Source organism: Procambarus clarkii, chromosome 7 (genome assembly GCF_040958095.1).
Source record: "Procambarus clarkii isolate CNS0578487 chromosome 7, FALCON_Pclarkii_2.0, whole genome shotgun sequence".
NCBI classification, from domain to species: Eukaryota; Metazoa; Arthropoda; class Malacostraca; order Decapoda; family Cambaridae; genus Procambarus; species Procambarus clarkii.
The window spans coordinates 36,360,392-36,385,235 of record NC_091156.1 but is presented as its reverse complement, the minus strand read 5'-3'; positions in this window follow the sequence as shown (position 1 = coordinate 36,385,235).

The following is a 24,844-nucleotide window of genomic DNA, read 5'->3' as shown; positions in this document are numbered from 1 at the left end:
GAGGACGTCTGCAACATGCAGAAGTTGATTAAGAAGTAAAGAATCCCATGCTCCTTCGTCGTCACCACATCATTAGCAAACTTATAGTATTACATTGTCATGAATATGGCACATTACATAGGGGGGTGTTAGACACTCAGTGATTTAAGGCAAAAGTTTTATCATCCTGAAGGTCGTCAAACTGTCATATCTATCATTAAATCTTGCGTAATCTGCTGAAGGTATGACGCTCGGGTGTGCCCTTACCCAGGACCTCCACCATTACCTAAAGAACGAGTCGTACACCTCGTTCCTTTGAGACCAATGGGGTGGATTACACAGGAGCTCTTATTTTAACAGGCACTCCGGACAAGATTCCGGTGAAAGCTGGAATGCCTCTATACGCGAGCCTCTAATGTCTCTATACGTGAGAAACTACAGGAGGAGTATATTTAGAAGTAACTTCTGACATGAGTGCAGAAGCTTTCCTACAAGCCTTTCGAAGGTTTGCAGCACGTCGAACCTGCCCCAAATTGATGATCTCGGATAATGGATCCAATTTTGTGGCAGGAAAAGCCTGCTTAAGCTGTTATCATCCATATCTTATTAAGATATAGAATCATCCAGAGGTGCGTACCATCTTAAAACAAAAACAATGCCACTAGAAATTTATACCTCCCAGAGCACCGTGGCAAGGAGGATTCTATGAACGAATAGTAAGCACTGTGAAACGGTGCCTAAGAAAGACCTTGCATCGACAGAAAATTAAACCTACCGACCATTGCTTCAGACCATTGTCACGGAAATAGAGGCACGAGTTAACAACAGACCCCTAACCTATCTTTCAGATGATTTCTCCCAAAGAGAACCCCTGAGTCCCTATTATTTGATACATGGCAGTCTTCTTAGTTCTCTAATATCTCTAGAAGATGAGGATCCGGAAGACCCCTCATGTGTCGGAAGGAACGACTTGATGGAAAGTTATAAACATCTTTCTAGAGTGATAGGCAGGTGGAATGAAGTGTAGACTCGTGAGTATCTAATTGCTCTGAGAGAATATCATTATGGAGCAGCAAGCCCCTATAATAATGTCAGTTTAAAACCAGGTGATCTTGTTTTAGTTGATAGTGTTGGACCGAGTTCAGATTGGCCTATAGGCAAAATTGTTGCTGTCCACCCAGATTACCAAGGAACACTAGGAATAGTTAAGGTTTAGTGTCGAGGCATGACCACCCCAAAAACTTTAGAGAAATTAGTTCCTCTAGAATTAGCAGAACATGAATGTTCTTCAGATGTTAATTTACCCCAGGTTCCAGAGGAAAGTACCTCTACAAATGCTAGCACTCGTCCATCTAGGATGGCAGTGCAACAATGTAAATTCAAACTTAAACAGTATTTTGACTCTGCATAACTGCAGATGAAAGTCATCTGATGTTGAGATGAGTCTGCAGGAACAATTCAGTGACTAAGTAAATTAACCATTAAAAGTCATTGCGACCCTAATCATTGATTTTGCTGTAGATCTTAGATATTTCTTGACCTTAGATGACCCAGCGATTAACGCTTCAAATCTTCAATTGACGTTCCCATGAGGACAGTTTAATGACTTAGTTTCATTCCTGTTTCACAGATATGAGACCTCCGTCATGAACATATTAACTTACTAATATATGATGAATTTATAACCTCGAGGGAGAGTATCAGGAACGTCAGTACTAAATCATGAACTGTGACTCGTGTTTTCTCGTTCCCGGAGTTATGTTGGAAATTTCCAACACTCAAATACTACTCCCTAGTGCGATAAGAGGTAATTCTTGAACTAAGGATTATAATTTACTAATACTACTAACCAGTAGTGTAGCAATATTACTTTAATTTAATTACGGCGTAGTAACGCCAGATTCTTTCTAGAATTATGGCTGCAGTTGCATCAGCTAACCAGACAGGGAAAAATAATTTCCACATATATATGAATCGAATTAAATCCAGTCTAACCTTGTATTATTTATTAAGGAATACTGATTGGTAATAGATTCATTTCTAGTTACCAAATTATATAGCTGTTTATTTGAAAAAGATTTATACAGCTGCGATCAGCTGATCCAGTAAACAAAGTTATGAGCGGAATTTCCATTATAAATATCTAATTTCTATCTATCTAGCTTTAGGTACAATGATTTACCCAGCGAGAAATAATCTGCTGTTACCTAAAGAGCGTTATTGTGAAGTAAAATAACATCAGTAATGTTTCCATCAATTCGGAAACCTGAATAAAATATAATGAATCATACCCGAAGTTTCCAACTTTCGACGATAGGTGGCGTGTGCGTCACTAGCGAGAAAACTTGGCATAGAGAGATGCCATGACACTCTAGTGTCCTGGAGTTGATCCTTATTATCAATCAAATTGAGGAGAATCAATGCATTAACGAGCTTTGGATCGATTCGACAGCTTCCATAGATTACGGACACCGCATCTGGCAAGTAAGTAAGTAATTATCAAAAGAAGGCACCAAACCGAGAAGGCTATGTAGCACCATCAAATGTGCAGAATAATCAGAGGGCGCTAAATATCATCAAGGATGCCAATACGAGAACAAAAACGAATAAGGCGAACGATATCAAAAGTTTTCGAGTCACCAAGAATTCTATTGAGGGACAGGTGACCGCGAGGGGCCGTCGGAAAGCAAGACACACGCTCGTCTTGGAAGTCAGGACATTCGAGAAGGACATGCACGACTGTAAGAGGGACAATGCAATTAGGACAATAAAGAGCAGGGCGGCGCTCTATCAAGTGACCATGGGTTAAGCGAGTATGGCCAATACGCAACCTCGCCAGAGCTGTTTTCCATCGCCGGTTACATTGGTAGGAGGACAGCCACGAGTAAACACAAAATTTAGGAGTACATAGTTTGTTACCAGTAACAGACGACCAAGAAGCCTGCCAACAGGTAAGAATGGAGGAATGGATAACCGGGTAAAAGTTGGAATATGGAATACCTTTACAAGAGATGGGACAAGAGCGGACAGCTTCCTTGGCGGCAACATCCGTACACTCATTTAAAGACACACCAATATGGCTGGAAACCCAACAAAACTCAACCGATTTAAATTTACTGTGAACAAGAAACAGCCAATGCTGGATCTCGACAACTACTGGATGAACCAGATTAAAGGACCCGAGTGCCACGAGGGCACTACGAGAGTCAACAACAACTGCAAAGGAAGACTGACAACGAGAAAGCAGGAGACGGAGAGCATAGAGAATAGCATAAAGCTCCGCTGTAAAGATGCTAGTCTCCAGAGGTAAGCGACACATATAAGAGCAATCAGGAGAAACAACAGAGTAGCCAACACCATCTGCAAACTTAGACCCATCGGTGAAAACAGAAACGGAGCGGGAGTGAGAAGAAAAGTGCTCAAGGAAAAGGCGTTTTAGAGCCATAAGAGGGGTAAAAGCTTTAGTGATGCGGGTCAAGGGCGTACAAAACTGCGGAAGGGGGACTCTCCACGGGGGCAAACAAGGAACAACACGACGAGAAACATTAGAAACACGAACGGAAAGAGAATCCTGTAAGCGAGATAACTGGACAGAAAGAGGGAGGTGGTGAAGAGGAACAGGAACCGTAGGAGGGGTAAAAGTTAAAGCACGACAGAGGCGAGAGGGAAGATGTTGTAAGGACCGCGCAAGATAGAGAAGACAGTAGCGATCACGGCGGTCCTGGAGAGACAGGAAGCCAGTGTCAACATACAAGCTAAGGACGGGAGTCGAACAAAAGGCATCAGAACTGAGGCGCAACCCAGTATGGTGCAAAGCATCAAGTTGGCGAAGAGTAGGAGAAGCAGACGATTAAGCAGGGCAACCATAATTGAGCTTAGACAGGACGAGAGAGGAATGTAAAGCAAGGAGAGTGCGTCTATTTGCACCCCCAAGAAGTATGGGACAATACCTGAAGGAGGGTAAAAGCCTTAGAGCACTCAACACGGAGGTAAGAGATATGGGGAGTCCAAGACAAACGAGTGTCAAAGAATAACCCCAAAAGCTTCGCAGAATCTTTGTACTCAAGGGGATGACCATAAAGTGACAAAGAGGGACGAATAACGACCCATTTCCAAGTAAAAGTCATGGCACAAGTCTTAGAAGTAGAGAACTTGAAGCCATGATCGGTGGCCCAAGACGACACGGCATCAATTGCAAGTTGAAGCCGGCGTTGAAGGAGAGGCAAATCACCACCCTGACAGCAAAGGGTAAGATCATCGACATAGAAAGCGGAGAAGACACCTGAAGGAAGAGAGGAAAGAAGACCATTGAGGGCAACCAGAAAAAGAGTAGTGCTCAGAACACTACCCTGGGGCACACCTTCGTATTGCTGAAAAGAGGCAGAGAGAGCGGTACCAAGGCGCACCCGAAAGGAACGGCGAGAGAGGAAGCTGCGGAGAAAGAGAGGGAGACGACCACGAACGCCAAAAGAATGAAGTTGAGATAGAATATGATATTACCAAGTGGTGTTGTAAGCCTTTTCTAGGTCAAAAAGGACGGCAACAACGGAGCTTTTCGCAGCAAAAGCAGTACGAATATAGACCTCCAAGTTCACCAGGACATCTGTCGTGCTGCGGCACTTGTGGAAACCAAATTGAGAAGGGGAGAGGAGGTGATGGTGTTCCAGGAACCACATCAGACGAACGTTAACCATACGTTCAAAGAGTTTGCAGACGCAACTTGTGAGAGCAATAGGGCTAAAGTCCTTAGGGGAAGTACCCAGAGACCCCGGTTTGCGAACAGGGAGGACAACGGCATCGAGCCAGTCCTCAGAGACTGACGACGACTCCAAGATCCGATTATACAGACTCAGTAAATACTGAGACGTGCACGGAGGGAGATGGCGAAGCATCTCATAATGAATACCATCGGAGCCCGCAGCCGTAGAACCGCAGAGGGCCAGGGCAGAACGAAGTTCAGAAAGAGAGAAGGGATCATTATAGGGAAGCTGAAGACGAGTGCAGAAATCTAAAGAACGAGACTCAAGGACAGGTTTACAAAGAAGGAAAGATTGGGGAAGATGAAGACCAGAGCTAACAGAAGAAAAGTGGGAACCCAGTATGGAAGCGACCTGCAACGGGTCTGCCACAAGAGTATCATGGAGGTGAAGGACCGGTGAAACATCGGGAACGAACTTACACACTATCTTATGGATACGCTTCCAGATCTGGGCCAGAGGAATTTCGGACGTAAATGTTGAGACATAAGATGCCCAACATTCACGTTTAGCCATACGGATGGCCCTATGGGCCACCGCACTCGCTTTCCGAAAGAAAAGAAAAGAATCGGTCGTCTGCCTACGGCGGTGCCTCTTCCAAGCTGCACGCTTACAGCGGACAGCCCGAGCACAGTCCGCATTCCACCAGGGAACGCACTTCCGTGGTCCCCGAGAGGAAGAGCGAGGAATAGAGCGGAGGGCAGCGTTGAAGACAGTGTCATGAAAAAGGAGGAGAGCACGAGGGAGAGGCAGAAGGGAGAGGTCAGAGAGAGCAGCACTGAGGGTAAATAGGGTGCAGTCCGCCTTAGCAAACTGCCACCTAGGGAAAGAGAGGGAAGGGCGAAAAGAGAAAAAGGAAACAAGGATGGGGAAATGATCACTTCCATGAAGGTCATCAAGAACCTGCCACGTGAAATCTAAGTAAAGAGAAGAAGAGCAGAGAGAAAGATCAAGACAAGAAAGGGTGCGAGTCCGAGAGTCCAAATGAGTGGGCTCACCAGAATTCAGAAGAGACAGGGAAGAAGAGAGGAGAAACGGCTCAAGGCGGCGATCCCGGGTATTCATCAGAACGTCACCCCAAAGAGAATGACGACAATTGAAGTCACCCAGCAGGAGCACAGGCTCCGGCAAGGAGTCTAGAAGGTGTTTCAAATCAGGAAGAGAAAGCGGGACACTCGGGGGGAGTTAAATGGAACAAACTGTGTACCATTTCCCCACATAGATACGAGCAGCAGAACAATGGAGAGGCTTAGGAAAAAGTATAGGAACAAAGGGAACATCAGCACGAATCAAGAGAGCAGAAGAATTAGAAGCTCCAGCAACGGCTGGGGGGTGGGGGGAGAGAGAAAGGAATAGCCACGAAAACGACCAGGACGAGCACCAAGCATCGGCTCCTGGAGATAGACACAAAGGGGCGAAAACCGCGAAATCAGAAGTTGGAGTTCAAGGAAATTGGCGTAATAACCTCGAACGTTCCATTGAAGAATGGACAACGACGAGAAGCGAAAGGACAAAAACAGAGAACAAGGAAGAAACAAAGGCGAAAGAGCAACAGAGCACGTTAAAGAATATCAGGGTCGGGATCAGGGTCAGCAAAGTCAGGGTTAGGGGTCATGGGTAAACTGAGCAAGGACGGAGGGAAGGAAACGGGAGAACAGATCAGAGGTGGGCGGGCGGGGTCCGGAGGAGGAGGAAGAGGAGGAGACAACGGAGAGGAGCAGTCAAGGACAGCAGCAGGAAGAGAAGGGGGTAGAAAGAGGGGAGCGCACCTCAGCAAGGGCAGCAACCGAGAGGGAAGCGGGGGCTAAAGAAACCTCCACAGCAGGAACAGGGGGCGCAACCACTGAAATGGGAGGGGAAGAAGCGAGAGAGGCAGAAGTAGGGGCCGAGGAAGAAAGCGAAACCTTCTTACCCGCCGGGGAGGAGGAAGGAGAGGAGCCAGGCTTACGCTTCTGACTTAAAGAGACAGGTGTCCCAGCAACCACGTACTGGGCAACGGATTCTAGCGTCTCAACAGGAGAAGCTGAACGAGATCACACATGACGGCCGTTTGGAGAGCGATGGACATCAGCCCGCACCGACAGGCGGCGGGGAGAGTCAAGAGACGGAGGGGATGGATGGGAAGGAGGAACAGAGGGAGACGAGGAAGAAGACACAGGAGACACGACAGACCGGGTAGAAAGAAGGCGAACCCCAGACAGAGGACCAGGAGGTGGATCCTTCGGGAGAGATCCCAAAGGACCAGAGGAGGGGGCAGTGGGCGTATTAGGGTCCAAGGCCCGGAAACGGTTGTGAGTCTGAGGAAGGGGGGAAGGACGAGGAGAGGAAGAGCGCAACACGCGAGCATAAGAGATATTAGCATAAGGCGGGAGCCGGCGAGTAGTAGGGTGTAAGACGCACAGAGGAATTTTTGTTATTCTGGAAATTCGTGTGTAGCGCTTCGGGGTTTCAGGTGAATTTGTAAATTCCCCTGTAGCGCTTTGGGGTTTTCAGGTGAATTTGGGGAGTCACAGATTTGGAATTAGGGAATTCTTATAATGAAAAATAATGTCATACGAGTTTGTTAAAGTTCTTATGAGAAAAATAATTTCCGAGACTTAGAAGTTTGTTAAGGCCTTATGGGACAAATTCAAGTAACGTATGTAGCTCTTTAGGGTTTCCAGGAGAACTCTACGGACATATTTTACATGTTTTCAACTTACAAAATCGTCTATGTAAGCCTTAGTTATTCATATAAATTTAGAAAATCACCTGTGCGGGCCAGGGTTTTCAGGAGCTCGTACCTCACATCACCTCCCTCCCCCTTACCTCGCAATCTCTCGCGTCACCTTTATTTACTTTACGCCCGGCCAGCCAGTCGGCTCTTATCATATCTTATCTTCTCCATAATATCTCGACCGTCCCTCCTCTCTCTCTCTCTCTCCTCTTCATATTATTCTCTCTCTTGCTATTTTCCAACATCGTATGTTTTCTCCTTTTCATTAAGCAAGTCAGTTTTTACACAAATAAATCGCGTTAGTAAGCATGTTCTAGCTCACGTTCCCCCACCTTAGTCCCCTGTCGTATAATAAATACTATCATTCCAATCCCTCTAAAATTTAAAAATAATCATATTTCAAACGTAGTTCAATACAGTAATTTAGTTACCAAGCTCCAGCGCTTGTCCTCCGCCTTAGCTCTCTCTCGTATCTTCGTTAGTAACAGTCCAATTTCCCTAAAATTTTTACCCTCTGTATTTCAGGCTCCGTAAATAAGATCAAAACAGTTATCGAGCTCCAGCGCTTGTCCCCCACCTTAGTTCGTTTATACAAGATCGTTAGTAACAGTCCAATTTCCCTGAAATTTTTACCCTCTGTATTTCAGACACCGTAAATAAAATCAAGTCAGTTATCGAGCTCCAGCTCTCGTCCCCGCCTTAGTTCTCCTTCGTATCTTTGTAAATAACCCATCAATTTCCCTGAATTTTTTACCCTCTGTATTTCAGACACCGTAAATAAAATCAAGTCAGTTACTGAGCTCCAGCTCTCGTCCCCCCACCCTCTTCCACCCTCAAGTCTTTAACCCATCAATTTCCCTGAAATTTTTACCCTCTGTATTTCAGACATAGTAAATATGAAGTAAACAATTATAAAACTCTAGCTCTTGTCCTCTGTCCAAGCTCACTTTTGTAAATTCATTACTCTCAGTCCAAATCACCCAACTACATTTTCAGACATAGTAAATAAAAACCAGTTCAGTTATCAAGTTTCAACTCTTGTGCCCCAGCTTAGTTCATTTGTGCAAGTTCTTTATTTTCCAACTAAATCACCTGAGATTTAAGATCACCTTATTTTCTAACGTAGTAAATTTAATCTGGACATTAGCAAAGCTCCATTTCCTCAGCCTTAGATCATCAGACATAAATATATTCGATCAAGACCCTTTCCAGCCTATCTGTTTTATCAGAGTAATTACTTTACCCTTCTCATCCCCAACGTATCAATCCCCAACGTATCAAAACCTTCAATAATCATACTGTATTTGCATATTTTCTCTATATTCAGCTGTGTTCTTCACATTTTGTCCATGTTTTCTGTGTTCACTCCATGTTCTTCAAATGTTCACAGTTCCCATTCAGTTCATATTTTCACAAGTATCTCCATTTTTTTCTATAATCTTTCTCTTAGTCTCATTACTTTCTCTACAAATTCTAGTCATATTTTCTATGTTTTCATGTGCATCATATGTTCTCTGTATAACTTTTTATACTCAATATTCATGTTCTCAATGTTCTTAGCTTGTTCTTCACATGTTCAGTGTTCATTCTTTGTATTCCCTATGTTCCTTATCATGTCTTCATATTCTCTATAAGTTCATATTCCCTGCTTGTTCACTCTATTCATCAACTTTTTCTTACATGTTTTCTGTGTTCACCGTATGTTCACTGTGTTCATTCCCTTACTTAACCTCATTTTTTTTTATGTTCTTTGTTTCTTCCATTCACTAACTAGTTCTTTGTCAAATAATAGCATCAGCAATACAGTTCCCTCAACAATTTTAGTCACCAAGTTTTATTTTCAAAACTATATCAAAGTAATTCTCGTTGTCAACTTAATAGCTCTACCAACCCCGTTCTTAAACAAATCTACACTTTATTCAGTTCCAAATTTACAAAAGACAAACCTTTCTTGTAACTTCTTAACTAAAAATCTTTCGCCAATCAACTGAAACATAGTCACTTTCGTCATTTTTCAACTACACTTATCCATAGTCAACAGAAAATTGTCAAAGGAAACTTCTTTCAGCACTTTTCTTAACAGCCGCTATGTTTCATCAAGTAAGAAAAAATTGTCAAAGGAATCTTTCCAACACTGTTCATAACTAAACTTATTCCCTAGTCATCAGAAAATAACCGTGTTCTTCATGTTTCATTGTCATTTCATAACTAAAAAAATCTTTCGCCAATCAACTAAAACATAGTCACTTTCGTCATTTCTCAACTAAACTTATTATCCAGTCAACTAAAAATTGTCAAAGGAATCTTTCCAACACCGTTCTTAACTAAAACAACCTTTCGCTTAGCTAAAAATTGTCAAAGGAAACTTCTTTCAGCACTGTTCATAACTAACTTTATCCATCGTCAAGTAAGAAAATATAGTCAAAGATATCTATCATCATCGTTCTTAACTGACATTTATACTTTGTGGAGCACTAAAAATAGTCAAATGTAACTTTTTCAACACTTTCGTAACTAAAATTATATGTCGCTAAGTAAGAAAAATAGTCAAAGGTGCTCTCCGTTACACCAAAGTTACTCTTCGAGAAATCAAAGACACTCTTCAATACATCAAGGACTTACTCAAAGACACCAAAGTTACACTCTAAGACATCCTTCGAGACATCAAAGACATCCTTTAAGACTTCAAGGGCACTCTTCGAGATATCAAAAGACACTCTCAAACACTCAAAAATTTACTCGCATCCTCAAAGTTATTCTCAGAGTTATCAAAAGTTAATCTCAGTCATCAAAATGCTATTCTCTAAGTAGCCTTTCGTTCATCAGAGAAACTTTCTAAGACATCTTCGTTCATTAAAGTTAATCTCAGAGGCATAAAAGTTATTCTCGGAGCTATCAAAAAGTTAATCTCTAAAACAACAAAAGTTAATCTCTGTCATCAAAGTTGATCTGCAAGATATCTTCGAGTCATCAAAGTTACTTTTCATTACATCAAAGACGCATTCAAATACTACCCATGTTCTCAGAAGTCATTCTCAAAGTCATCAAAGTTATTCAAAGAGCTAACAAAAGTTATTCTCAGAGTTACCTTCGTTCTTCAGAGAAACTTTCCAAAACATCTTTGTTCATCAAAGTTATTCTCAGAGTTAACAAAGGTAATCTCTAACTCACTCTCAGTCATCAAAGTTAATCCAAGAGACGTCAAAGTTAATCCAAGACATCATCTTTCATCAAAGATATTCTCTCTAAGCCATCAATGTTCTTCTCTAAGACATAAAAGTTATTCTCTATGACAACAAAAGTTATTCTCTGAGCTAACAAAATACTACTCATGTTCTCAAAGACATTCTCCAATTCATCAATGTTGTTTCAAAGACATCAAAGTTAATCTCAGAGTTATCCAAAGACATTCTCAAAGTCATCTAAAGTTATTCTCTAAGACATCAAAGTTATTCTAAGAGTTATCAAAAGTTATTCTCAGTCATGTTATGTTATTCTCTAACTCTCTTCCATTCATCAAAGACATTCTCTAAGCCCTCAAAGTTATTTTCAGAACAATCAAAAGTTATTATAAGACAACAAAAGTTATTATCAGAGCTACCCAAAGCTATTCTCAGAGTCACCTTCGTTCGTCAGAGAAACTTTCAAAACATCTTTGTTCAACAAACTTGTTTTCAAAGTCATCAAAAGTTAATCTAAGACATCTGCTTTCATCAAAGTTATTTTCAGAGACATCTAAAGTTATTATGTAAGACATAAAAGTTATTCTCAGAGACATCAAATGTTATTCTCGAAGTCATCAAAGATATTTTCAGAGACATCTAAAGTTAATTTCTATGTTATAAAGTTATTCTCAGAGACATCTAAAGTTAATCTTGGTCATCAAAGTTGTTCTCTAAACATCAATGTTGTTCTCCAAGACATCAAAGATGTTCTCAAAATCATAAAAGTTATTCCCAGAGCTATCAAAGTTATTCTCAAAGTCATCAAAGTTATTCAAAGAGCTAACAAAAGTTATTCTCTAAGTAACCTTTCGTTCATCAGAGAAGCTTTCTAAGACATCTTCGTTCATCAATGTTGATCTCTAAGTCACCTTTGTTCATCAAAGAAACTCTCCTTCTTCCATCAAGTTATACTTTAAGACAACATTGTTGTTCTCTAAGACATCTTCAGGCATAAAATTTCTCCCCAAATGTAACTAGTTCAGCTTTTCATATCAAACTTACACTTCTGTTAAATATATTTTCTTAGACATTTTACCTTTTAAACTGTTCTCTGAACTACACTGTTCAAACCTACGTAACCTATCCTCTCCACCCAATGTTACTTAGTTAACGTAACGTTCCTAAACCTAACTTTACCTATCCTATCCTAACATAACTTACCTTACCTTACCTACCTTTCCTAACTTAACCTGCTTAACCTATCTTACCTAACTTTACCTATGTTACCTTACCTTACCTACCTTTCCTAACTTAACCTGATTAACCTATCTTACCTATCTTACCTAACTTTACCTATCTTACCTAACTTTACCTATGTTACCTTACCTTACCTACCTTTCCTAACTTTACCTATCTTACCTAACTTACCTACATTACCTAACTTAACTTAACCTGCTTAACCTAACTTACCTTACCTTACCTAACTTATATAACTTATCTTACCTATCCTAACGTAACCTAACTTGCTTTACCTAACTTAATCTTACATTCCCAAACTGATGTATCCTAACTTATCTAGTCAAACCAGACATGATCTAACTTAAGTATTCCTTCTTGTCTTTGTGTTTCGTCAATCATTGTCTCATATTCATTTACTCATTTCATTAGTTAATTTCTCAAATGGTCACTTATGCATTTCAAGTGCTATTTTGTTAGAGATTGGATATTTAAGCATTTCAAAGAATTATAATTTCTCAAATGGACGTTTTTGCATTTCAAGTGCTATTTGTTAGAGATTGGATATTTAAGCATTTCAAAGAATTTTTGTTATATATGGGCATTTACTCATTTCAAGGGATAATTTCTCAAATGGACGTTTTTGCATTTCAAGTGTTATTTGTTTAAGATTGGGTGTTTAACCATTTCAAAGGATTTTTGTTATATATGGGAACTTACTCGTTTCAAGGGCTAATTTCTCAAATGGTCATTTTTGCAGATCAAGGGTTATTTGTTAAAGTTCATCAAGTTGTCCATAAGTTGTATTTATTATGTTTGTTATCATATGTTCTTATTCCCCAACCCCTTAACCTAACCTCTTGTAATCTTAGTGTATTTGTAGGTTCTATCTTATGTTCTTATTCCCCAACCCCTTAACCTAACCTCTTGTAATCTTAGTGTATTTAGTAGGTTCTATCTTATGTTCTTATTCCCCAACCCTTTAACCTAACCTTTCAGATGTAGTTTGTTGAATATATTATCCTTTTCCTAACCTTTCAGATGTAGTTTTGTTTCTCCTTTTTGTATATTTTTACCCAAACTATCTTTCCTTCTTTACTTTGATTCTCCTACTCCTTCTAACCCTCCTTTTCTATCTCTCTCCCTTATTCTCTCTCTTCCTCCCCCCCTCTCCCTCATTTGCTCAAATGCTCTCTTGTTTCTCAAATTCAAGTCTTATTGCTCCCATTCTCACACCCTCATTCTCATTCACTTAGTTTTTCTTTTTCTCAATTCAAGTCTTAGTGCTCCCATGCCCACACTCTCTCTCTCATTCTCTCTTCTTTGGTCCCATTTTCTTCCGCCCCCTCTCTCTTACTCCTTGCTCTTCTTTCATGCTCTCACTCCCTTGAGCTCTTGTTTCTCAATTTCAAGTCTTAGTAGATCTGATTCTTTACTATTGTAATTTTTATTATTACTATGATAAAGAATGAACTTATATGTGAAAACAAAGTAAAGAAGGAAAGAAGGTTAAGTGGGATGGTGGGTTTGGGTAAAAATATACAAAAAGGAGAAACAAAACTACATCTGAAAGGTTAGGAAAAGGATAATATATTCAACAAACTACATCTGAAAGGTTAGGTTAAAGGGTTGGGGAATAAGAACATAAGATAGAACCTACTAAATACACTAAGATTACAAGAGGTTAGGTTAAGGGGTTGGGGAATAAGAACATAAGATAGAACCTACTAATACACTAAGATTACAAGAGGTTAGGTTAAGGGGTTGGGGAATAAGAACATATGATAACAAACATAATAAATACAACTTATGGACAACTTGATGAACTTTAACAAATAACCCTTGATCTGCAAAAATGACCATTTGAGAAATTAGCCCTTGAAACGAGTAAGTTCCCATATATAACAAAAATCCTTTGAAATGGTTAAACACCCAATCTTAAACAAATAACACTTGAAATGCAAAAACGTCCATTTGAGAAATTATCCCTTGAAATGAGTAAATGCCCATATATAACAAAAATTCTTTGAAATGCTTAAATATCCAATCTCTAACAAATAGCACTTGAAATGCAAAAACGTCCATTTGAGAAATTATAATTCTTTGAAATGCTTAAATATCCAATCTCTAACAAAATAGCACTTGAAATGCATAAGTGACCATTTGAGAAATTAACTAATGAAATGAGTAAATGAATATGAGACAATGATTGACGAAACACAAAGACAAGAAGGAATACTTAAGTTAGATCATGTCTGGTTTGACTAGATAAGTTAGGATACATCAGTTTGGGAATGTAAGATTAAGTTAGGTAAAGCAAGTTAGGTTACGTTAGGATAGGTAAGATAAGTTATATAAGTTAGGTAAGGTAAGGTAAGTTAGGTTAAGCAGGTTAAGTTAAGTTAGGTAATGTAGGTAAGTTAGGTAAGATAGGTAAAGTTAGGAAAGGTAGGTAAGGTAAGGTAACATAGGTAAAGTTAGGTAAGATAGGTAAAGTTAGGTAAGATAGGTAAGATAGGTTAATCAGGTTAAGTTAGGAAAGGTAGGTAAGGTAAGGTAACATAGGTAAAGTTAGGTAAGATAGGTTAAGCAGGTTAAGTTAGGAAAGGTAGGTAAGGTAAGGTAAGTTATGTTAGGATAGGATAGGTAAAGTTAGGTTTAGGAACGTTACGTTAACTAAGTAACATTGGGTGGAGAGGATAGGTTACGTAGGTTTGAACAGTGTAGTTCAGAGAACAGTTTAAAAGGTAAAATGTCTAAGAAAATATATTTAACAGAAGTGTAAGTTTGATATGAAAAGCTGAACTAGTTACATTTGGGGAGAAATTTTATGCCTGAAGATGTCTTAGAGAACAACAATGTTGTCTTAAAGTATAACTTGATGGAAGAAGGAGAGTTTCTTTGATGAACAAAGGTGACTTAGAGATCAACATTGATGAACGAAGATGTCTTAGAAAGCTTCTCTGATGAACGAAAGGTTACTTAGAGAATAACTTTTGTTAGCTCTTTGAATAACTTTGATGACTTTGAGAATAACTTTGATAGCTCTGGGAATAACTTTTATGATTTTGAGAACATCTTTGATGTCTTGGAGAACAACATTGATGTTTAGAGAACAACTTTGATGACCAAGATTAACTTTAGATGTCTCTGAGAATAACTTTATAACATAGAAATTAACTTTAGATGTCTCTGAAAATATCTTTGATGACTTCGAGAATAACATTTGATGTCTCTGAGAATAACTTTTATGTCTTACATAATAACTTTAGATGTCTCTGAAAATAACTTTGATGAAAGCAGATGTCTTAGATTAACTTTTGATGACTTTGAAAACAAGTTTGTTGAACAAAGATGTTTTGAAAGTTTCTCTGACAAACGAAGGTGACTCTGAGAATAGCTTTGGGTAGCTCTGATAATAACTTTTGTTGTCTTATAATAACTTTTGATTGTTCTGAAAATAACTTTGAGGGCTTAGAGAATGTCTTTGATGAATGGAAGAGAGTTAGAGAATAACATAACATGACTGAGAATAACTTTTGATAACTCTTATAATAACTTTGATGTCTTAGAGAATAACTTTAGATGACTTTGAGAATGTCTTTGGATAACTCTGAGATTAACTTTGATGTCTTTGAAACAACATTGATGAATTGGAGAATGTCTTTGAGAACATGAGTAGTATTTTGTTAGCTCAGAGAATAACTTTTGTTGTCATAGAGAATAACTTTTATGTCTTAGAGAAGAACATTGATGGCTTAGAGAGAATATCTTTGATGAAAGATGATGTCTTGGATTAACTTTGACGTCTCTTGGATTAACTTTGATGACTGAGAGTGAGTTAGAGATTACCTTTGTTAACTCTGAGAATAACTTTGATGAACAAAGATGTTTTGGAAAGTTTCTCTGAAGAACGAAGGTAACTCTGAGAATAACTTTTGTTAGCTCTTTGAATAACTTTGATGACTTTGAGAATGACTTCTGAGAACATGGGTAGTATTCGAATGCGTCTTTGATGTAATGAAAAGTAACTTTGATGACTCGAAGATATCTTGCAGATCAACTTTGATGACAGAGATTAACTTTTGTTGTTTTAGAGATTAACTTTTTGATAGCTCCGAGAATAACTTTTATGCCTCTGAGATTAACTTTAATGAACGAAGATGTCTTAGAAAGTTTCTCTGATGAACGAAAGGCTACTTAGAGAATAGCATTTTGATGACTAAGATTAACTTTTGATAACTCTGAGAATAACTTTGAGGATGCGAGTAAATTTTTGAGTGTTTGAGAGTGTCTTTTGATATCTCGAAGAGTGCCCTTGAAGTCTTAAAGGATGTCTTTGATGTCTCGAAGGATGTCTTAGAGTGTAACTTTGGTGTCTTTGAGTAAGTCCTTGATGTATTGAAGAGTGTCTTTGATTTCTCGAAGAGTAACTTTGGTGTAACGGAGAGCACCTTTGACTATTTTTCTTACTTAGCGACATATAATTTTAGTTACGAAAGTGTTGAAAAAGTTACATTTGACTATTTTTAGTGCTCCACAAAGTATAAATGTCAGTTAAGAACGATGATGATAGATATCTTTGACTATATTTTCTTACTTGACGATGGATAAAGTTAGTTATGAACAGTGCTGAAAGAAGTTTCCTTTGACAATTTTTAGCTAAGCGAAAGGTTGTTTTAGTTAAGAACGGTGTTGGAAAGATTCCTTTGACAATTTTTAGTTGACTGGATAATAAGTTTAGTTGAGAAATGACGAAAGTGACTATGTTTTAGTTGATTGGTGAAAGATTTTTTTAGTTATGAAATGACAATGAAACATGAAGAACACGGTTATTTTCTGATGACTAGGGAATAAGTTTAGTTATGAACAGTGTTGGAAAGATTCCTTTGACAATTTTTTCTTACTTGATGAAACATAGCGGCTGTTAAGAAAAGTGCTGAAAGAAGTTTCCTTTGACAATTTTCTGTTGACTATGGATAAGTGTAGTTGAAAAATGACGAAAGTGACTATGTTTCAGTTGATTGGCGAAAGATTTTTAGTTAAGAAGTTACAAGAAAGGTTTGTCTTTTGTAAATTTGGAACTGAATAAAGTGTAGATTTGTTTAAGAACGGGGTTGGTAGAACTATTAAGTTGACAACGAGAATTACTTTGATATAGTTTTGAAAATAAAACTTGGTGACTAAAATTGTTGAGGGAACTGTATTGCTGATGCTATTATTTGACAAAGAACTAGTTAGTGAATGGAAGAAACAAAGAACATAAAAAAAAATGAGGTTAAGTAAGGGAATGAACACAGTGAACATACGGTGAACACAGAAAACATGTAAGAAAAAGTTGATGAATAGAGTGAACAAGCAGGGAATATGAACTTATAGAGAATATGAAGACATGATAAGGAAGATTGGGAATACAAAGAATGAACACTGAACATGTGAAGAACAAGCTAAGAACATTGAGAACATGAATATTGAGTATAAAAAGTTATACAGAGAACATATGATGCACATGAAAACATAGAAAATATGACTAGAATTTGTAGAGAAAGTAATGAGACTAAGAGAAAGATTATAGAAAAAAATGGAGATACTTGTGAAAATATGAACTGAATGGGAACTGTGAACATTTGAAGAACATGGAGTGAACACAGAAAACATGGACAAAATGTGAAGAACACAGCTGAATATAGAGAAAATATGCAAATACAGTATGATTATTGAAGGTTTTGATACGTTGGGGATTGATACGTTGGGGATGAGAAGGGTAAAGTAATTACTCTGATAAAACAGATAGGCTGGAAAGGGTCTTGATCGAATATATTTATGTCTGATGATCTAAGGCTGAGGAAATGGAGCTTTGCTAATGTCCAGATTAAATTTACTACGTTAGAAAATAAGGTGATCTTAAATCTCAGGTGATTTAGTTGGAAAATAAAGAACTTGCACAAATGAACTAAGCTGGGGCACAAGAGTTGAAACTTGATAACTGAACTGGTTTTTATTTACTATGTCTGAAAATGTAGTTGGGTGATTTGGACTGAGAGTAATGAATTTACAAAAGTGAGCTTGGACAGAGGACAAGAGCTAGAGTTTTATAATTGTTTACTTCATATTTACTATGTCTGAAATACAGAGGGTAAAAATTTCAGGGAAATTGATGGGTTAAAGACTTGAGGGTGGAAGAGGGTGGGGGGACGAGAGCTGGAGCTCAGTAACTGACTTGATTTTATTTACGGTGTCTGAAATACAGAGGGTAAAAAATTCAGGGAAATTGATGGGTTATTTACAAAGATACGAAGAACTAAGGCGGGGACGAGAGCTGGAGCTCGATAACTGACTTGATTTTATTTACGGTGTCTGAAATACAGAGGGTAAAAATTTCAGGGAAATTGGACTGTTACTAACGATCTTGTATAAACGAACTAAGGTGGGGGGACAAGCGCTGGAGCTCGATAACTGTTTTGATCTTATTTACGGAGCCTGAAATACAGAGGGTAAAAATTTTAGGGAAATTGGACTGTTACTAACGAAGATACGAGAGAGAGCTAAGGCGGAGGACAAGCGCTGGAGCTTGGTAACTAAATTACTGTATTGAACTACGTTTGAAATATGATTATTTTTAAATTTTAGAGGGATTGGAATGATAGTATTTATTATACGACAGGGGACTAAGGTGGGGGAACGTGAGCTAGAACATGCTTACTAACGCGATTTATTTGTGTAAAAACTGACTTGCTTAATGAAAAGGAGAAAACATACGATGTTGGAAAATAGCAAGAGAGAGAATAATATGAAGAGGAGAGAGAGAGAGAGAGGAGGGACGGTCGAGATATTATGGAGAAGATAAGATATGATAAGAGCCGACTGGCTGGCCGGGCGTAAAGTAAATAAAGGTGACGCGAGAGATTGCGAGGTAAGGGGGAGGGAGGTGATGTGAGGTACGAGCTCCTGAAAACCCTGGCCCGCACAGGTGATTTTCTAAATTTATATGAATAACTAAGGCTTACATAGACGATTTTGTAAGTTGAAAACATGTAAAATATGTCCGTAGAGTTCTCCTGGAAACCCTAAAGAGCTACATACGTTACTTGAATTTGTCCCATAAGGCCTTAACAAACTTCTAAGTCTCGGAAATTATTTTTCTCATAAGAACTTTAACAAACTCGTATGACATTATTTTTCATTATAAGAATTCCCTAATTCCAAATCTGTGACTCCCCAAATTCACCTGAAAACCCCAAAGCGCTACAGGGGAATTTACAAATTCACCTGAAACCCCGAAGCGCTACACACGAATTTCCAGAATAACAAAAATTCGTCTGTGCGTCTTACACCGCACAGGGGTCCTCTGGCCTGAAAAAAAAAAATTCCTCTGTGCGTCTTACACCCTACTACTCCGGCGAACCTGGCGTTTCGCCTCAGGAAAAGATAAATGCTCCCGGTGCTTCAAGTTGAGGACGGCTGCCTCAAGCTTGTAATGGACACACGCACGGGAGAAGGTAGGATGGGCCTCACCGCAGTTGAGGCAACGAGCCTGGGGAGAAGTGCACTCCGACTTAGAGTGACCTTCGCCACCACACATAGGACAGAGAGAGACAGTCCCGGAGCAGCGGAGGGCACCATGCCCAAACCTCCAGCACTTGTTACAGAGCCGAGAAGGAATGTACTCCTGGACAGAGCACCTGGCACCAGCAAGAATGACAGAGGGTGGAAGGGTCCTACCATCAAAGGTAATCTTCACAACCCGGAGGGGTTGACAGCGACTACCACGAGGGGGACGAGTAAACGTGTCCACCTGGAGAATAGAATGGCCCTGGGCAGCAAGGATATGTCGAATATCGTCGTGGCAGTCGCGCAGGTCCCGAACACCGGTCGCAACATGGGGCGGGAGCAGAATAGTGCCAACACTGGCATTCAACTGAGCGTTCTTCGAGACCCGAACAGGGGTCTCGCCAAGGCAGGATAAGGCAGCCAAGCGGGAAGCAGCATCCTGAGAAGGAGCAGCAACGACACGTGTACCGAGACGAGTGGGGTTGAAAGTAATAGAGGCATCCACGGAATCAACGAGATGTCGATGGAGGGAGAAATCGTAAGGAGGAGCAGAATCAAGAGGGAGGAGATCAAAATATTTGGCCCACGAAGCGGGACCAAATAAGGCTTGATAGGTAGCAGAACTGGTAGGAATCGAGCGAGGGCGGCCGTGACGAGGACGGCGGTGAGAACCCCCAGAGAGAGAGGGGTTAAAAGGCACAGTAGTTACAACTAGAGATGGAGCCGCGCCAGGGAACGAGGTAGTCACCACTGAGGGCTTGGGGCTCGACCCAACCACAGAGGAGGGAGGGGAGCCAGGGGAAGGAGTCAGAGAGGCCAAAGGAGGAGCAAGGTCAGGGCCCAATGCAGTGGAGACTACAGAGCCCGGTCTTCCAACACGGACCGACTCGGGGGCTTGGTTGCCCACCCCACGAGCCTGAGAAGGTAAAGCAGAAACAGCCGAAAAGGGGTCATCATCATTACGAAAAGGAATATTCATTCACGAATGTGCCCCCACACCCACCATGGAGCCACAATTAGAGGCAGGACACCCAACAAGAAGCTATCGCCGATCTTGCCGAGGCCTCCTAGCGGTGTGTCGTGAGTATACGCCCCACAAACGCCACCTTAAGAAACCAACAGTCCGTCGAGATCGGGTTCAGTGACAAAAGGGGGATTGACAATAAAAGTTTCCTCTCGCTCGAGACGTCGGGTACTACAGTTCTACGGGTGCAAGAGTATGCCTCCTCAAGCACCCGGGCGTCAAAATAGAAGAAGTCCAAGGGAAGAACCAGAACAAGCAAAAGGTCGGCAGGAAACGGCAAGCAGATAGGAGAAGAGGGGGAGAAAAACGAAACAGAAGGAAAAGGAAAAGGTGCCCAGCAGAATTGGAGAGGACGGCAGCAGGAGCTCAAGGCTAGAAAAGGACAGAGGACTGTCCCAAGGAGCATCACACTCCGGCAGCCGCCCACTAAGCCCCCCTCACGGCAACAACGAGCTGAGCGGGGAGGGGGGCTACTCTGCCAAAGTGCAGTGGGATGGAACTCAAGGCACAATGTAGTTAACGACATAATCAATAGGAGCCTCACTTCAACTGGATGCCCAGCTGACAGAAAGCCCCGTTACCTAGCGGCCAATAACTCTGATGCTCTTATTGGTCGCCCAGATGGTATCACAGAGAGCACCTGGGAGAATGGCAATCAGTAGGTATGGGACTACACACGCGTATCAACCTTGGCTAACACCTACATTCATTTCAGTGTTGCACAACTGGGTGGCGCTGCCCCTCACAGGGAATCAGCCAAATCCCGTAAATATACAGAGAACAGGATCACCATTAAAATTTGGTCTCCATTGCTTCTGAAAACACTCGGCACCTGGGATAAGAGTGCCACAAGTTTTTATGGAACTAGGTTCTAGGCTAATTGAAACAAGAAATCCTAGAGTTGCCAGCTTCCTTTTCCAGTGCCTCAGCATGGCGATTCAGAGAGGAAATGCACCATACATTTAGGGTTCCTGCCCGCCATCTGAGGAGCTGGAGGAACTCACAACTAATGATAATCATCTTTGTACCATATATGTACCTCCTTCTTTTGTAACAAAGTTTAAATAAAACAAATATACATGTGTATATACAAAAGAATGGAGGTGGTAGGAGAAGAAAAATATTAAAGTGTTCAGCGAGAATCCACAAGGTCTTCTCTGAATACTCTTAATTTTCTTCTCCGAGGTTATGGGTCCTCACATTTGCACCATTTTATTTATTTTTATTTGTTATTTTTTATTTATTTATTATGGTTTCAATAATTGGCTATATAGTGCAGTAAGGAAAAGGGGGGGGGGGGGGATGAACAATGCACACAGTTCCCTACACCAACATATTTACACATTTACCGTTAAAATATAATAACTAGATTATTAATATACTTATTTACAGTAGTGTCGCTTTCACACAGGACACTAAAAGCGCACACATGCAGGGTTCATCAACCCTAGTGTTTCCACCACTCAGTAACTCTTCCACTCGTACTGGAAAACACTGGCGAGTTCAACTTTTATGTGGGCCAGCCAACCAACACAGTATCACGAGGTGCCTACACTCCACTATCGCTCCCTAGCCACTCGCTGGCAGAGAACTTCAGCCACTCACTGATCGAGGTCTCAAACAACCATACACAGGGGTAGCTAACCTCTGGCTGAAGCCTCTAGCGACCGGCTAGCAGCACTTCACAACAGGCACCTCACTGTCGTCCGTTACTCTCCTAAGCCAATCCTGGGGTACTCTGATCTCTTCCAACACTGTGTAGATCAGCAGCTAACACTCTGCTCAGTTCGGCGGTGGCTTACTTAGTGGTGTTCCAGGACCAAGCTGAGAGTACGTGGACTGCCCAAGGTAAAACTGTTTTTCTCAGTACGACTGCCACCACATGTCACTTCTGTGGACATGAAACGTCATTAGTTAAATGGACAGTACACTGGGGAAACCAAGAGGTAACACTCATTTACCTGGGAGTTGACATTATGCTCCGTAGCACAATCTAAGTGGCGCTGATATTGATACGCCCACCACCAGAGGTCATCCACAACAATCTCTCTGTCTGACCAAGGCAGGAAACCAGAGCCATTTGCCGCTGTCACGCCACCACCAATAGATGGCGTTGTCTACGTAGCGTCCAATACCAAGGAAGTTTGAGTGCAGACTCATAGATGGGGCTGGAATTACCAGCCACACTCAGACGGTGGTGATGATACCGTAACATATATACTGCATAATGAAGGCTGCCGATCCTTTCCATGACTGCTACATCTAAAAAGGGCAGCTTACCCCAACTCTCCATCTCATAAGTGAAGTTTAAAACTTATTTTTACATGAAACTTTTCTTCAACTGCAACAATCGCTCGGTATCCGGGACTCGTACAAATATGTCGTCGACATACCTGCAGTTGATGGTGGATTTTAGGTCTAACCCGACCAGAACTCTCTGCTCAATAGCACCCATGTAAAAGTTCACGAACAAGACACCCAGTGGAGAGCCCATGGCGACGATGTCAACTTGTTTATACATGTGTCCGTCAGGACTTAATGGGGCATCAGTCCAAAAATTTGCAATAAATGAAAACTACTTCGATTTCATTCAAACTTTTTTGGACGAGTTAAATATGAAAAGGGTTTCATCTGGTCAAAATCTCAGCATAAATAGGAAGGGGAAATAAAATATTGAATTATGTGTCAAAAATTTTCCAAAATGGTCAAAAATTAACATCAAACGCAAGTGTCAACTGAAATCATGTCTATGATTCCCAACTATCACAATAGCATATAATAAAAATATTTAGCAATTAGTTTTATCCCAAAAAATTTAGTTATTTTTTTTCTTTTTTTTTCTTATTTGTTTATCAGACGATTCGCATGAAACTTATACACCTGACTGCACGTGAGCCTATTTGTAAGGGGGTCAGGAAATTGGTTGATGTCAACCTCAGCCATAGATGGCAGCACCTTAGACTTTATTTTTTACTTATTATTTTCAAGTCACATAAACGTTCCTATAACTCTTTCATTTTTTATTCAGTTTCCATGAAACTTACACCTTATATGTAGAGTTTGTCTCTACAAATCTGTAAGAAGCATTTTTCCTAAGTTCCTTTATTAATTTTATAATGGTAATAAACCATGATATATTTGCATAATTTTTTATGGAACCTTGACTATTTGTATTAGTAAAACTAAACATATTTAAACAAATCCGCTAAACAGATCTTTTTTTATATAGTAATGCGATAGAAAAATGTCATAGAAATTATTTCATTTGAAACTTGTGGTTGTAGTTTCGATTTGAAAATGTGTAAAATTCGTTGAAAAAAATCTCCCTCTCTATTTAGGCTGCAATACTGAAACTTGGAACAGTTGCAGCCCTTTTCATATACAACTAGTCAAAAAAAAAGTGGTTGACATTGAACAACATATAAGAAACGCGGTTATGCCCTCTTAAGAAGGGTGCCTCTTTTGTGTAAGCTTCAAGCAGGTTTCTGAATATGCTATAGGGTATGTCCAGAGAAGTGCTAGTCGGATCTCGATACACTCTGGCCATCATCATTCCTAAAGTCTCGTCTGCGAGCACATTAGCCACTGCACTGCGCAAAGCGCCTTTAGGCGCTCAGAGAGTTGTGCTCTTTGTTTTTTAATTTGGCTATATTTTAATGTTTTTTAATGTTTTCATTACTATTTGTGTTTTGAAATGGAAATAGTTGACTTTGGAAACATTTTGACATTAAATTTACCTGAACATTTGTAAAAATAACAAAAATATGTCCTTGACAATTGCACCAAGACATTTTTGCCGAAAATAGGTGAGCAGTGCAAGGGTTAATGAACATTGACTTCACGTCCAGGGAGGCTCTTACACCTGTGGCCAGCGTGTACGCTGGCATAGGTATCTGGCTGATGATTAGCCTCAGTGGGTTCCGAAGTTTATGGGTTTTGACGTTTCCGTATGCATAGCCGGGTTTGTATTATCCAGTTATTTTGGGTAAGTGAAGTTCGAACTTTTTCGCGTTGACTGTTTTGATCAGTTTGTTTACTTTCGTTTTTAATTCGGCTGTTGTATCCCTCGTGACCCTCAGGACTTTTGTTTGGTCAGAGAAGATAAGGTTCATTTTTGCAATGTACTCATCTCTTTTTAAGATGACGTATATTGGTCACATCTCTTTACTACCATGTCCTTGTTATCACGGAGGCTCATAGCTGCCGCTCTGAGCTCTGGCGTTAGTATAGTGCTCTTGTAGCTCCAGCGAGTCTTCCCTCCTTCCACGATCAGTTCTGCTTGCAGTGACTTTAGTGGTTACCTTCCTCTGGTTCTCAATCTCGAATAAATCACCTGGTAAGATTTCTAACTCTACTTTCCGGCCCATCTAACTCTATCTGGACATAACGTGACAGTTTATTCACAAATTTAAGAGAG